Source organism: Theobroma cacao, chromosome 10 (assembly GCF_053813885.1).
Source record: "Theobroma cacao isolate CCN51 chromosome 10, ASM5381388v1, whole genome shotgun sequence".
Classification (NCBI taxonomy): Eukaryota; Viridiplantae; Streptophyta; class Magnoliopsida; order Malvales; family Malvaceae; genus Theobroma; species Theobroma cacao.
The window spans coordinates 17,082,409-17,096,365 of record NC_142648.1 but is presented as its reverse complement, the minus strand read 5'-3'; the positions used below and the strand labels follow the sequence as shown (position 1 = coordinate 17,096,365).

The 13,957-nt window shown below is 34.3% G+C and overlaps 3 long non-coding RNA genes across 3 annotated transcripts; all 3 read left to right on the top strand.

The window, feature by feature from the left end:
* The first annotated feature begins 758 nt into the window (after window positions 1-758).
* Window positions 759-2,685, top strand: LOC148760385 (uncharacterized). Its single transcript, XR_016023257.1, has 3 exons — window positions 759-884; window positions 1,534-1,617; window positions 2,485-2,685. It is a non-coding gene; the product is annotated as an uncharacterized LOC148760385 (long non-coding RNA).
* Window positions 2,686-4,047: 1,362 nt separating this feature from the next.
* On the top strand, window positions 4,048-6,003 carry LOC148760384 (uncharacterized). The gene is made up of 3 exons (XR_016023203.1): window positions 4,048-4,156; window positions 4,808-4,887; window positions 5,754-6,003. It is a non-coding gene; the product is annotated as an uncharacterized LOC148760384 (long non-coding RNA).
* A 3,946-nt stretch (window positions 6,004-9,949) lies between these two features.
* Window positions 9,950-11,498, top strand: LOC148760383 (uncharacterized). The gene is made up of 3 exons (XR_016023250.1): window positions 9,950-10,022; window positions 10,889-10,952; window positions 11,360-11,498. It is a non-coding gene; the product is annotated as an uncharacterized LOC148760383 (long non-coding RNA).
* The last annotated feature ends 2,459 nt before the right edge of the window (window positions 11,499-13,957 follow it).

Here is a 13,957-nt window from a genome sequence, read left to right as displayed (position 1 = left end):
CAGAAATATTTGTCATGACATACATGTGGTGGATAGCATGTTTACATGCTAAGAGAGTCTTGAAAAATTTACAAAAGTCGGTATTGTACCTAGACGTACAACAAAGTGGATTTAAACCTCGAACTAGATCAAATAGAGAATTTATGATGAAATTAAGAATTTTAAAGTCCCAGAATGGGTTAATATGGTGATTCGGAGTTCGAGGATCAATTTGGAGTCAAACTGGAATTTTCGCTATCTAGGGGCAAAATGGTCATTTGCCACCTAGGGATAAAATGGAAATTTTTAGAAAAGATTTTTGGCCCCATTTCACTTATTGGAGTAAGATTTGAGGTTTAGAAGTGAAAAATTTTAATTTCGGTATAATTTGGAGTAAAAGGGTAAAATGGTAATTTTACCATTCGAAATCGAAAATTTAATTTTTTGAAAGGATTTTGATCAAATTTAATTATTTGGAGTGTGAAATGAGTATAAGGAGTGAAAATTATGCATTATGGAAAATTTTCAATTTTTGGGGTAAAAATGTAATTTTTGAAAAGTTCGGGGGCAAAAGTGTAATTTTGAAAAATTTGCTCCACCAAAACTTTGGAAAAATCTGAAAATTTCACTTAAGACTTGGATAAGTCAAAGGGAATGCATGGTGAAAAAAATAGGACAAGTGGATGGCTAAAAAAAAAAATGAATTAATAAAATATTTAAAATATGAATAAAATAATATTATTTCATTAAACAATAAAAAGGCATAAAAAAAAAATCAGCCCACCCATTCTTCTTCTTCAACATTCGGCCAAGCAAGAAACAAGAGAGAGAAAGGAGAAAACAAAACCCTAGAGAGAGAAAATCAAAGAAAAAGTGTGAATTTTCAAGGAAATTAAGTGAAAAAGGTGAGATTTTTTCTATTAAGCTTGAGTTTTCTTATTCCCAAGCATTTCTCTTTATTTTCCATGATTAAATTACATGTTTTCATGATGAATTCAATTCTGAAAAAATGGGTTAGGAGAGAGAAAGTTGTTGGATTTATTTGATTTTAATTTATGTTAGTGTTTTTAGTTAGTTTAGCATATTTAGAAACAAAACAACAAGAAAAGAATTTATTTTCTCCCCTAACCATTAATGGCTGAATTTACCATGTAGTGAGTGAGGATGAGTTTGATTTTATTCTAGGAGAATTGGTTAAGGAATAATGAATTATGAGCCTAGAAAAATAATGGGAATTTTCAGAGCAAAATTACGAATTTTTACCCACTAGGGGTATTTTCGTAATTTTTTGTTGGGACTGATAATTTGCATCACACTGAGGGACATTAAGTTAATTTGGGTGCAATTGAGGTATAGAAACTGAAAAGAATTAAATTGGAGTTTAAACGAACCCGTTAGGAATTTAATCGGATGATAAGACGAATTAGGCTAATACCGGATTTAGATAGTTACCGGTGCATTTTTGCATTCCATATCATGCATTGGTAGTCCAAATTAGTTTAATTTTGATTTAGTACCAACTTAGTGAAATTCTCGATTTTGTACTGTGTCAAGGTGGTGAGTCCTCCAATAAAGGCAAGGAAATTGCATCCGAGGACCAGTAGACAGAGTGCTTCGAAAGTCTGCATTCTAGACATAGTGAGTAAACTTATTATCGTCTTAATTATCTATAGTAGTTTTATACAACTGTGTGATTTTATGGAAAATGGGTTTAAATGGTAAATTGCTATGTTTTAGGAGAAATTGTGATTTTATAAAATGATTTTATAAATTTGCTGAAAAATAGAATACTGGTTTTGAAAATAGAGTAATTGGAGACTGTCTGCTTGTGTTGTAAATTTATGGTTTTAAATTGAATGGCTTATGACAATATATGAGCATGAATGGCTAAATTGATTTTGGTGTCAGAATTATTTGTATTGTGTATTCAGCCTTGAGAGGCTAGATTGCGATAAATTGTCATGTCATGCTAGAATGAATTTTATTAAATTGGTGGAGTATATATTAATTATTTACTGCAGAGGGGGTTCCGTGGACCAGCCTATTAGAGGGGCACGGTAAACTCCATTATATTATTACCTCGAACGGAGAGGCGCGTAGGGTATCTCCTGGGTAAAGCTTAGGGTTCACTTCACGCCAAACCACCACGTGAAGGGGAACTCAGCCAACGCCAAGGAACGACTGTATTTTTCTCAAACTAAAATATATTTTAAGTGTATACAAAATTTTAATAGCCTTGGCGGACTCGGTTAGATGCCCTGCGCAAGGTATCACCGAGTATGAGTTTTGGCACGAGCCAAAGTTTTAAAAAATTCATAAGCCAAGTTGATTACTAGATTTATATGGATTGATTTTATTTGGTTGAAATGAACTGAAAGGTAATGAAATTACAGTATGATGACTTATTTAATTGTCTCCATTTACTCGACTTTAGATAGTTTAGATGGTATCTGTTTACTCGCTGTGATTTTATAATCTCACCACCCTCATTTCCTCACATTTCAGGCTCAGGGAATTTTGTAGTTAGCTGACTTGAACAAGGACCTTCATTTGGACTCGAATCGGTAAAAGCTGTAGGTTTCCAGCTTCCGATGCATTTTGGATAGATATGGGCCCACGTGTCACTGTAAAAGAAATTTTATGCTTTGGTTATTTGCTTTATAGTATATATGAATATAATTATCTTTTACGCTATAAGAATTATGTACCGATAGTTTTATGAAAATTATTTTACAAGAAAATAGTTTATTTTATTGAATATTTTTATCATATTCAAATGGTCAAATTTTCACTTCAAATGAACGTTTTAGATACTTATTTTTTTTTTATCATTAAATATATATTTTCGGCTTACCTACTACATTTTTAGCAAGTTTGGAGGTTTTCGACAAAAATGACGAAAATGACCCTGTGAGCCAAAAAAAAAATGTTATGTTATGATTTGGAAACGATTTGTAATCCTTCGTATTTTGATTATTTGATAACTATTGCTCACCGGGGAAGTGCGAAAGCTGATACAAGAGCCTTGCGAGGTTTCGATCGACGTTCGGGATGAAGAATGTTTGTCGAGGCTTCGCGGCGGTTGTCACGGGCTCGATGGGGAGTTCCGGGTCGTGACATATATAATGTTGCAATAAGACAGAAAATTTGGAGACAAATTATAATGTATTTTTTTATTATGATCTCTCTTCTTTTCCTTCGCTTATCTAATCTCGATTAGGAAGATAGAGAAGGACTCAAAAGCCCCAAGGTCTGATAACTTTATTACATAGAGTTATTTTTTCAAATTTTGCGTACTAAAATAGTTACATTCTTGAGATTTAGGTTCAGATTTAGGTAGTTTTATTCGCCTTTCTTAATTTAGTTTAAATCATGTTGAGTCAATTTAATCCAAGTTGTTTTAGTTTAATTTTAGGTTAAAATGTCAAACCCTGCTTTGTAAAATAATTATAATATCATTCACATGCTCGATAGAATGTTTGTATATTTAGGAAGTTCGAGAAATCGTTAAAAGACGATATTGCCTCTAATGGTATCATTAAGTCGATTAAGCCTCGAACTAGTTCAAATAGGAATTTTAAGGTGAAATTAAGAGTTTCACAGTTCAGGGATGACTCAAAATGGTAATTAGGAGTTCGAGGATCAATTCGGAGTCAAATTGAAATTTTCACTATATAAGGGTAAAATTGTAATTTTTCCATCTGCGGATAAAATTTGAGATTTTGAGAGAATTTAGATCACATTTGACAAATTGGGGAATGATATGAGTATAAGGGATAAAAAATATGTCTATGGACAATTTTTCAGTTTTTGGGGCAAAAATGTAATTTTTGATTTTTACGGGGGCAAAAGTGTAAATATCAAAAATTACTTCACCAAAACTTTGGAAAAATCTGGAAATTTCACTTAAGACTTGGATAAGTCAAAGGGAATGCATGGTGGAAAAAGTAAGACAAATGGATGGCTAGAAAAAAAAAATTAATAAAATATTTAAAATATGAATAAAATAATATTATTTCATTAAACAATAAAAAAGGCATAAAAAAATCAGCCCACCCATTCTTCTTCTTCAACATTCGGCCAAGCAAGAAACAAGAGAGAGAAAGGAGAAAATAAAACCCTAGCTAAGAAATTTAAAGGGAAAATAGGTGGAAATTCAAAAATCAAGTGAAAAAAGGTAACATTTCTTAAATTTGTCTTGTGCTTTACCTTTCCCATGCATTTTCCATCATTTTTCATGGTTGAATCATGTGATTTGAGGATGATTTGAATTCTGGTCATATGGGTTTAGAGAGAGAAAGTTGTTAGATAAATTTGATTTTGAGCTATGTCAGTGTTTAGTGTTAGTTTAGCATATTTAGGAACAAAACAACAAGAAAAGAATTTATTTTCCTCCATTACCATTATTGGCTGAATTTTCTAGGGGAATATTGGCTGATGATCTTGATGTTTATTTGAGGAATTATGATGAATAATGATAAATTATGAGTCTAGAAAAATAATGGAAATTTTTGGAGCAAAAATATGAATTTTTACCCATTAGGGGTATTTTCGTAATTTGCTATCAGGACTGATAATTTGCACCACACCGAGGGACATTAAGTCAATTTGGGTGCAATTGAGGTATAGAAACTGAAAAAAATTAATTTGAGATTAAATTGGACGCGTTAGTAATTTAATCGGGTAATAGGCCGAATTAGGTCAGCACCGCATTTAAGCGGTACTCGGATAAGTTGCATGTCATATCATGCATATATACCAAGCCTGAATTGATTTTATAATGGTCAAGCATTGATGTGGTGAATTATGTATTGTACATTGTGGATAGGTGGTGAGCAAATTACACTGGTAAAAGTACCAAAATTGTGCTTGAAGACTGGGATTAGGAGTACATCGACTCCTAGAACTGTGAGTGGACAATTTATCGTCTTAAATATCTAGAGTAATTATACTTGTTTGATGCTTTTATTGAATGGTGAATTTAAATTATAAAATATTATGCTTTCCAATTAAAATGTTTTTTAATAAAAATGAGATTTATACTGGTTTTGAAATCAAATATTGTTTTGGGAAAATTGAGTATATGGAGACTGTGTTGAAATTTATGATTTTATATGTTATTGAAATTGTGGCTTATGACACTATGGTAGCATAATGGCTAAATTTTTTAGGTTAGCATGAAATATATGAACAGTTTTGGATTGGTCTCGGTAGATTGGATTACATTTTATTCGCCATATTATGCTACTGAAATTTTTATGGGTCTGGTGGTATATTAAACGGTCACTGCAGTGGTGGGGGTTTCCGTGGACTACCTATGAGAGGGGCACGGTAACTCAATTATATACTTACCTCCAGGGGGAGATGTTGGGTGAAGTATCTCCTGAGGTATGATTTGAGTGCACCTCACGTTCGGGCCACCACGTGAGAGTGAGACTCAGCCAACGCCAAGGAACGGCTGTGTGTCAGATGTGAAAACATGTTTATGGGTATGGGTCATTGAACAGCCTTGGCGGTCTCAGTGGGATACCTTGACGAAGGTACCCGCGAGAATGATATTGGCAGGGGCCAAGTTTAAAAAAATTCATAAGTCGGGGAAATTTTGATGAAAAGAAATTATTTGGTATAGATTGAAACGAATTTTGTGTTATGAACATTATTGAGATATAACGTTTTTATATTGTCTCCATCTACTCGGCTTTAGATGCTTTTGATGGTAATTGTTTACTCACTGGGATTATTTAATCTCACCCCTCTTCCTATCCATTTTTCAGGCTCAGGACAGTTTGTTGATAGTTGATTAAGACGAGAATTAATCTCGAAGTTGCATCATAGGAAGTAAGGGTTCGTAGCTCTACACTTTCTTGGTTAGTTAGGGGCCCACGTGTCACTGTAAACGAAATTTCATACTTTAATTATCTTTATTACTATATAACTAAATTTATTTTACTTTTACGCTACAAAAGTTATTTTAGGAAGACTTTGAAAATATTGTGTTTTAAGAAAATAGAATATTTTATTTAATGTTTTTATTGTATTCAAATAGCTATAATTTTACTTTAAATGAATGTTGTAGACTTCAAAATTTAATTTAAATCATGAAATATGTGTTTCCACTTACATATTACATTTTTCGAATTTCAAAATTTTAAAAAAAAAAAATTGACGAAAATGCCTCTGTGAGCTAGAAAATAATATTTTATTATTTTGAGTTGGAACCAACTTATGTTTTCTTGAAATGCGAGATTTATCTAATTGTCGCTCACCGGGGAGATGCGGAAGTTGATGCTAAGCCTTGCGGGGTTTCGATCGGCATTCGGGGTAATGAGTGCTTATCGGGACGTCGCGGCGGTTGTCACTGGCTCGATGGGAGTTCCGGGTCGTGACAATTAGATTGGTATCAGAGCATGGTTTAAAGATCAAAGATTTTGATTTTAAAGCTTTGGATTTCAAAGTTTTTGATTTTAAAGTTGTTTTAAGAAATCCACACTGACACTGCGTGGCCCAAGTTAAGTTAAGTTAAGTAAGTCAAGTTAAGTTTGGTTATATCGAGTTAGTTGCATATAGAATTTAAAGTCATCTAAGTCTATTCCATTTCTTATTGTAGAGTACCATGCCTCCTCGACGTGGGCGTCCACCTCTCTATAGGTCAGTAGGGAGGGGAAGAGGCCGTGCTAGACTTAGTCAGCCAGATCCCGTGGAAAGGGAGTCTGCTGCACCTACTTTTCGAGCAGCACCTGCTGTTGAGCCTACTGAGATTCCTCCACCTCCTCCACCACCTACTGCTACTCCTGGTGTTCATGCCATGTCTCTTGAGGCAGTCCAGGCATTAGCAGCTTTTCTTAATGTCATTATGGGCCAAGCTCAAGCTGGTCGAGTCCCTCATACTGTTCCCCCAGCAGTATCTCCAGTGCCACCACCACCACCTCTTGTTCCACCACCAGTGCCAGATGTCTCCATTTCCAAAAAGCTTAAGGAAGCTAGGCAGCTGGGTTGCACTTCTTTTGTTGGTGATTTGGATGCAACCGCAGCTAAAGATTGGATTACTCAGGTAACAGAGACATTCGTGGATATGAAATTGGATGATGATATGAAGTTAATGGTGGCCACAAGATTACTAGAGAAGAGGGCTCGTACATGGTGGAGCTCGGTAAAATCACGTTCCATTACTCCGTTGACTTGGATAGACTTCCTACAAGAATTCGACGGTCAATACTACACCTACTTTCATCAAAAAGAGAAGAAGAGAGAATTCCTAAGTTTACAACAAGGGAATTTAACCATAGAAGAGTACGAGGCTCGTTTTAACGAGCTGATGTCATATGTGCCAGACCTGGTGAAGTCTGAGCAAGATCAAGCTAGTTATTTTGAAGAAGGGCTCCGTAACGAGATCAAAGAGAGAATGACTGTGACAGGCCGGGAGCCTCATAAAGAAGTTGTACAAATGGCTTTAAGGGCCGAAAAACTCACGAATGAAAATCGGAGAATGCGAGCTGAGTTTGCAAAGAGGAGAAACCCGAATGTATCCTCTATTCAACTGCCCAAAAGAGGTAAGGACACATCTGCTTCTGAGAGTACTGTTTCTGTTCCGGTGATATCTCCTCGACCCCCATTTTCACAGTTACAGCAGAGACCTCCGAGATTTAGCAGGTCTGGGATGAGTAGTACTTCCGAGAAGAGTTTTGGAGGTTTAAATAAATGCGAAAAATGTGGGAGATATCATGTTGGGGAGTGTTGGGGCATAAGATGTTTTCATTGTGACCAGCCGGGCCACATTAGGAGTGACTGCCCACAATTAGGACGGGCTACGGTAGTTGCTCCATCCCCATTAACTCATAAGGATATGCAGAGGAGAGATTCCTCTGGAGTACACCCGAGGCAGGGGGTAGCTGTACGATCTGAAACGGGTAGCAACACCCCAGCACAACCACCTTTGAGGCCATTGACTCGTTCTTCAACAAGAGTTTTCGCTGTAACGGAAGATGAAGCACGAGTCCGATCTGGAGAAAGTGAGTGAAAAGTTAGACGAAGGTGTAAAATAGTGATAGGGGATGTAAATACCAAGTGATGGACGTGTAAATAAAGGTTTCAAGAATAATATAGTAAATGAGTTCATATGGAATATGGTTGTAAGAATTTCTTACTATATTGTGGAAATTAGAACTCAAAAATACTTGAGGTATACAAAGTTCAAATGAACTTAAATCTTAAGCAATAAATTGATGTCGAAATACAAGAAGGATACAAAGCAATATAGAGGCACGAAAGATGATTAAGGACAAAGGGATGACTTTGAGGAATTATGATACTGCATCGTATGCGATGATTAAATCAAGATAGATCTTGGATGCATAAATGGGATTATAAAGCATATACACATATGTGGGGTTGATATTGTGATTAACTAAAATAAAGAATGATTTTTAGTGAATTAAGATTCCCTATAAAGGAGATAACAGGAGAAGTTGAGCATCGAATAAAAGATAATACCCCACCTTTTCTTTGAGTTAATAAGTGAAATTTTGAGGACAAAATTTTATTTTAAGGGGGGTAGTGTTGTCAAACCCTGCTTTGTAAAATAATTATAATATCATTCACATGCTCGATAGAATGTTTGTATATTTAGGAAGTTCGAGAAATCGTTAAAAGACGATATTGCCTCTAATGGTATCATTAAGTCGATTAAGCCTCGAACTAGTTCAAATAGGAATTTTAAGGTGAAATTAAGAGTTTCACAGTTCAGGGATGACTCAAAATGGTAATTAGGAGTTCGAGGATCAATTCGGAGTCAAATTGAAATTTTCACTATATAAGGGTAAAATTGTAATTTTTCCATCTGCGGATAAAATTTGAGATTTTGAGAGAATTTAGATCACATTTGACAAATTGGGGAATGATATGAGTATAAGGGATAAAAAATATGTCTATGGACAATTTTTCAGTTTTTGGGGCAAAAATGTAATTTTTGATTTTTACGGGGGCAAAAGTGTAAATATCAAAAATTACTTCACCAAAACTTTGGAAAAATCTGGAAATTTCACTTAAGACTTGGATAAGTCAAAGGGAATGCATGGTGGAAAAAGTAGGACAAATGGATGGCTAGAAAAAAAAAATTAATAAAATATTTAAAATATGAATAAAATAATATTATTTCATTAAACAATAAAAAAGGCATAAAAAAATCAGCCCACCCATTCTTCTTCTTCAACATTCGGCCAAGCAAGAAACAAGAGAGAGAAAGGAGAAAATAAAACCCTAGCTAAGAAATTTAAAGGGAAAATAGGTGGAAATTCAAAAATCAAGTGAAAAAAGGTAACATTTCTTAAATTTGTCTTGTGCTTTACCTTTCCCATGCATTTTCCATCATTTTTCATGGTTGAATCATGTGATTTGAGGATGATTTGAATTCTGGTCATATGGGTTTAGAGAGAGAAAGTTGTTAGATAAATTTGATTTTGAGCTATGTCAGTGTTTAGTGTTAGTTTAGCATATTTAGGAACAAAACAACAAGAAAAGAATTTATTTTCCTCCATTACCATTATTGGCTGAATTTTCTAGGGGAATATTGGCTGATGATCTTGATGTTTATTTGAGGAATTATGATGAATAATGATGAATTATGAGTCTAGAAAAATAATGGAAATTTTTGGAGGAAAAATATGAATTTTTACCCATTAGGGGTATTTTCGTAATTTGCTATCAGGACTGATAATTTGCACCACACCGAGGGACATTAAGTCAATTTGGGTGCAATTGAGGTATAGAAACTGAAAAAAATTAATTTGAGATTAAATTGGACGCGTTAGTAATTTAATCGGGTAATAGGCCGAATTAGGTCAGCACCGCATTTAAGCGGTACTCGGATAAGTTCCATGTCATATCATGCATATATACCAAGCCTGAATTGATTTTATAATGGTCAAGCATTGATGTGGTGAATTATGTATTGTACATTGTGGATAGGTGGTGAGCAAATTACACTGGTAAAAGTACCAAAATTGTGCTTGAAGACTGGGATTAGGAGTACATCGACTCCTAGAACTGTGAGTGGACAATTTATCGTCTTAAATATCTAGAGTAATTATACTTGTTTGATGCTTTTATTGAATGGTGAATTTAAATTATAAAATATTATGCTTTCCAATTAAAATGTTTTTTTATAAAAATGAGATTTATACTGGTTTTGAAATCAAATATTGTTTTGGGAAAATTGAGTATATGGAGACTGTGTTGAAATTTATGATTTTATATGTTATTGAAATTGTGGCTTATGACACTATGGTAGCATAATGGCTAAATTTTTTAGGTTGGCATGAAATATATGAACAGTTTTGGATTGGTCTCGGTAGATTGGATTACATTTTATTCACCATATTATGCTACTGAAATTTTTATGGGTCTGGTGGTATATTAAACGGTCACTGCAGTGGTGGGGGTTTCCGTGGACTACCTATGAGAGGGGCACGGTAACTCAATTATATACTTACCTCCAGGGGGAGATGTTGGGTGAAGTATCTCCTGAGGTATGATTTGAGTGCACCTCACGTTCGGGCCACCACGTGAGAGTGAGACTCAGCCAACGCCAAGGAACGGATGTGTGTCAGATGTGAAAACATGTTTATGGGTATGGGTCATTGAACAGCCTTGGCGGTCTCAGTGGGATACCTTGACGAAGGTACCCGCGAGAATGATATTGGCAGGGGCCAAGTTTAAAAAAATTCATAAGTCGGGGAAATTTTGATGAAAAGAAATTATTTGGTATAGATTGAAACGAATTTTGTGTTATGAACATTATTGAGATATAACGTTTTTATATTGTCTCCATCTACTCGGCTTTAGATGCTTTTGATGGTAATTGTTTACTCACTGGGATTATTTAATCTCACCCCTCTTCCTATCCATTTTTCAGGCTCAGGACAGTTTGTTGATAGTTGATTAAGACGAGAATTAATCTCGAAGTTGCATCATAGGAAGTAAGGTTTCGTAGCTCTACACTTTCTTGGTTAGTTAGGGGCCCACGTGTCACTGTAAACGAAATTTCATACTTTAATTATCTTTATTACTATATAACTAAATTTATTTTACTTTTACGCTACAAAAGTTATTTTAGGAAGACTTTGAAAATATTGTGTTTTAAGAAAATAGAATATTTTATTTAATGTTTTTATTGTATTCAAATAGCTATAATTTTACTTTAAATGAATGTTGTATACTTCAAAATTTAATTTAAATCATGAAATATGTGTTTCCACTTACATATTACATTTTTCGGATTTCAAAATTTTAAAAAAAAAAAATTGACGAAAATGCCTCTGTGAGCTAGAAACTAATATTTTATTATTTTGAGTTGGAACCAACTTATGTTTTCTTGAAATGCGAGATTTATCTAATTGTCGCTCACCGGGGAGATGCGGAAGTTGATGCTAAGCCTTGCGGGGTTTCGATCGGCATTCGGGGTAATGAGTGCTTATCGGGACGTCGCGGCGGTTGTCACTGGCTCGATGGGAGTTCCGGGTCGTGACATAAAATGTCTTAAGTTTAGCTATTACTTTTTTGGTCTCCTATTTAATTTCCTATGTGAGTTGGGGTTTTCATATTTTTTAACCCTTTTAGGTGCCTTTGCACCTTTTGAACTTTATTAGGTGCGTTATTACCTTTAAAACTTTGTTAGGTGTCTTAGCACCTATGGAACTTTGTAAGGTGCGTACCTTTTGAACTTTGTTAGGTGCCTTAGCACTGTTTGACTTTATGAGGCACCTTTGCACCTTTAAACTTTGTAGGTGCCATAGCACTTGGGGATTTTAGCCATGAGCCTTAGCTCAAAGAAACATGTGCTTTATTAAACTTTTGATATGGATTGGTGTATAATCATATTTGGATCATTTGTATTGCATGTTTGTTCATAAGTTATGCTTGCTCGCATGCCTAGTTGGAATGCACACATTATCCCTTTTTAAGTGCATTTGATCAAATCTTGGATTTTGAATTGGAAAGTGGCATGTTTATTACAAATATGTTTACTCAAAACTCCTATGTTTTGCTTGTTCTATCTCTAATATTTGCTCATGGGGATTTTATATCTCACACTACAAAATATCTATTTTTGTTTTCAGATTGATAGTGTAAAACCCCATACCCGCAGTAGAGAAGCCAATACGACCTTATCGATAGGACGAAGGCCAATTGAACCTAAATTGAGTGCGAAATAGTGGTGGTTGGTGGAAGGAATATTTTGGAATAAAATATTTTACACATGAGAAAATAATAATAAAATAATAATATTTTCTCGATCATGAGTTAGCGGAGTTAAAAGGCGATTTGGAAGTGAACCGAGGCAAAGTAAGACACTTTGGAACTTGAGGAGATAAGTGGAGAATTTTAAAATAAAATAATATTTTATTTATAAAATAACATTAAAATAATTCGATGCTAGAACAGGTTGCATCTTGCGAGAGATAAACTAAGTGTAAGTGGGGGAGACCAAAAATAGAATTTTTGGATGACATGAATAAAATAATATTTTATTTATATTATATTATATTATATTATTTAGATAGAGAAATTATTGGTCACATGCAAAATTGGATGAAAAGAAAATAATTAGTTATGGAAAATGAGGTTATGTGGAAGATTGGCACATGCATGTGACAATATCATTACATGCAAAAGATAGCATATAAAAGTGTAATCTTAGTGGGGAACATGTGGGACCCCCACCATGTGCAAATAAAAAGGAAAGAGAGAAATGCACAAGGTGAAATATGCTTGTGATTTTACTAGTTAAAGAAAGCATAGAGAATTTTTGCATGGAGGACACTTGGTGGCAATGTTGGAATAAAATAAAGGAAATATATATGCATGTAATGTTATTGGCTAAATGGGAGGCCAAATGAGAAATAATGTGGGAGAAGGTATGAAAGGTTATTGGACATAAGTAAGATGGATGCAATGGAAATGCATTAAGAATGCATGAAGATAGATTAAAGAATGGAAGGATAATGAAGGGTGGATATTTAACCAATAAAATGAAAAGAATATTGGTACATGAAGAATCATTGGGTGGCAAGATGGTCTAATAAGAAACTAAAGAAACAAAACTAAGAAATAACAAAAAGAAAAGGGAAAAAGGCAATGAAGGCTTTAGGAACTTGGGCAAACTGTGTCTTTGAGAGGAAAGAAAGGAAAGAAATGGCTTTGTAAGTTCCACCTACATGGTGGAAAGAAAAGAAAAAAAAGTAGAGATTTAAGGGAAGGCTCGGTTTTAAAGAAAACTTAAGGCAACCTTAAAGATTTCCTTCCCTTTACCTTGTTGAGATTTGATATTGCACCATCCAAAAAGAGATTTTAAACTTGGAAGAGGATGTGTGGCTTGGTTTTGTGAATTCAAGTAAGGAAAAGGTAAAAGAATGGCCTTAATTTGAATGTATCCTTGGAAATTCGAATTGCTAATGTTGGGTTGTGTTTGTGGCAGTAAAGATTTCTAAGGTTTGAAGAATATGGATGCATGCCTGACATTGATCCTTGGTTAGATGACGGATTTCAGATAAAACAAAAAAGTGGTAAATTGTTCTTAACCTTTGAATTCCTAAATGGTGGAAAAATGTAGGTGTTAATTGATAGATTTATGTGTGGCAACCTTGACGATTAAAGCTATGGAGATGTTTTGAGATGCATGCAAAGCACAAGCTACTTTAAAAGGTAAGCATGCAATGTGAATGTATTATGATACCTTAAAATTGGCTAAGAGAAATGCTTGTGCTAGTTAGAAATGTTAAGGTTGCTTGCTATGTTGTTTGAAAGAAATAAGGTTGATAAGGGCACTTAATGTTATAAATAAGTTACCGGTACATGTAATATAGAGAATTATGCATGTAAAGGCTATGAATTCCTTTAGTAAAAATATGTCAATATGCATATGAATATGCAAAGGCTAATTGAGAAAGAATGGTGATTTTAGAATGATTTGAGTTATTAAGAT